This window comes from Myotis lucifugus, unplaced genomic scaffold (assembly GCF_000147115.1).
Source record: "Myotis lucifugus unplaced genomic scaffold, Myoluc2.0 scaffold_85, whole genome shotgun sequence".
Taxonomy (NCBI): Eukaryota; Metazoa; Chordata; class Mammalia; order Chiroptera; family Vespertilionidae; genus Myotis; species Myotis lucifugus.
Genome location: NW_005871133.1, coordinates 141,947 through 144,689, shown reverse-complemented (window position 1 = coordinate 144,689; position 2,743 = coordinate 141,947).

Below are 2,743 nucleotides of genomic sequence, written 5' to 3'. Positions count from 1 at the left end.
TGGTCTTAGGCGACCCCTGTGAAAGGGTCGTTCGACCTCCAAAGGGGTCTCGACCCACAGGTTGAGAACCACTGTAATAGAATGTTCTCTTTAATAAACATGTGATGTCAATAATGTACATCAAATATACTCACGGATTGCAGTTACTGCATGAAATTACCTCTTGGTAAATGAATCCATTTAGGTAGCTCTAAATGTTAAAATTATTCAATTACACATGCTAAACTTTCCCCCGGGACAAGATTAAAATTTCCCCTAAGAGTTCAGTTTGAACCTCCCAACACCCTCTTTCTAGCACTTCTTTCCTTTTGCCTTTTATGATGCCTGAAGCCAAGAGGCTGGAAGGATGAGGTGCCGAGTATACCTATCCTCTTCACCTTCCATTTAAAGGGGTGAGGAAGCGCCCCACAGCTTTTATGGTACCACTGTCAGACCAGTTTCAGAGATGGAAGGAAGCTCATCCCCAAGCAGGAGTTCAACTGGTGAAGGTATGTGTCATTATTTCCATTGTCTCAAGGGAAGTGTGAAATAGGAGCGGTTGTCTTTATCCAGTAACATCTGCCTGGCATGAATGAATTAGCAGCAATTCCAGGCCAACACAGTGAACACAGGTGAGCCTGGCCGAAAGAGTCAAAACCAGCCTTTTTTCTTTTTAGTTTAGTGGCCAAGTTGGACTTTCTTTCTTCCCTTTGTGGTTCTCATAGCTATTCAGAGTATAAGCTCCAGCTTTCAAGCACATGGCATTTAAAAGCAAGGGAGCCCTCGACGGTTTGGCTCAGTGGATAGAGCATCTGCCTGCGGACTGAAGGGCCCCGCAAGGAATATTTGGGGAATAGCCTGGTAATTTAAAGCTAAGATTTTAGATTCTGGTCTTAAGTTTTATCTTAATAATAGTAGGACCTTAAGCAAGTTGCTTATTGGCTGGATTTCAATTTTCTCATCTGTAAAATAGTGACAGTAATTAATATATCCACTTCACATGGTTGTTTTATAAAATGACACACAAGATTCAAGCGTGTTAAGAAAAATAACTTCCACCATAAGCGTGAGGTCTGAAGTAGAAGGGAGGATCATGAATGAGGAAAGGGGGGTTGGTCATGAATGACTAACAGCCTGCTCAGTGCGTGAATGTGTGTCTAGCTGCATTGGGTAATATGAGACTGTGTACTTTAATTTGTACAAGGCGGTTTGTGTGCACTTGAAAAGACTGAGTGTGCATGTTGTGTTGGAGAGGACACTGGGAAAGAGTTGTGTTAGGGAGGGAAACCACAGATGATAGAGAGAAAGCGACGAGCCAGGCTCCTCCGGGAAGCAGACTTGGAAAGTTACCCAAAGATCCAAAGAGGCAGGGCGCCCTAATCACAGATTTCCAACCCCACTTCTGGTTCCTTGTACTTCTTGCTCTTCACAAAATCTTTTTTGGAGCTACTGTGAAAGTACATACCAAGGTTTGAGAGAGCTGAGGCATGTTATTAAGCATCGACAGAAGACAGTGCCCGGAATGCAAGTTATACTAAATCTTATTATGCCACTGCTTTAAAAGCTCCTTGATTCCCCACTGCATTCAAAACTTTGTAAAATTTGGCACCAGTCTACTTCTCTCTCCTCATGTCCTGCTGCTCCCCACCTCTCCTGCTCTCCTATCCTTGTCCTCACACATTACCTATTTGTAGTCTCACCAAACTTCTCATGGCCTTAACTACAACAAAGTCTTTCAAGTATTTCTTTCTAGCTTTTTGTAACTAGAAATAACTAGTTATATAGTGTAATTCTCTCTGCCCAGAATGGTCCTTTCTCTCCCTGTTGAAGTCCTATTTAGTCTCCCAGACATAACTCAACCTTCACCTCTTCCATTAAGGCCGGATATTAGTTTCCTATTCTAAATTCCTATAACCACACTTTATTCACTCCCCTATTATGGAATGCACCACTTGACTGGGACTCCTTGGGAATGATGCATGTTTCCCAGCTTTTAGCATTTTATGCCTGACACATAATGGGCTCTCAGTAATGTTTATTGATTGATTTAAAAAGCTGAACACACAGTTTCACCCAGGCCACCGCCTTACCCCAAATTCCATGGCCAAAAGCAGGCATCATTCTGCCCATCTCATTTAGACTTCATTCTATTAACTCCAGGTCATTGCTTTCAAAGCTTTTAACATTTGAAAAAGGAAACAAACATTTTTTAGAAGAAGGAGTTTGGGTTTAAAAATTGTTTTAAGCCCAATATCCTCCAATTACTCACCAAGAATATATTGCTAAGTCATGTCTTCATGCTGTGCCCACCAGCATGATTCTGCCGAGGGCCTGGATGACTCAACAGGAGAACAATGTACCCTAATATTATTCCATTTAACACCTCATTGCTCTCTAGGAAATGATCTGTAAACTTAGAGTTCAGTTTGTCACCTCATTCCTGGAAGTTTAGCAACATCTTCCTAATTTTAATTGGCTCTATACATGATTTTGTCTTTTTCTTTTATAGATAACGAGAGGCCCAGTGAACAAACTTTGTGCACTGGGGTTGGGGTGTCCCTCAGCCCAGGCTGCATCCTCTCCAATCTGGAACTGCTGGCTCCCAACCGCTCGCCTGCCTGCCTGCCTGATTGCCCCTAACCGCTTCTGCCTGCCAGCCTGATCACCCCCTAACCACTCCCCTGCCAGCCTGATCAATGTCTAACTGCTCCCCTGATGGCCCGGTCACCCCTAACTGCCCTCCCCTTCCAGCCTGGTTGCCCCC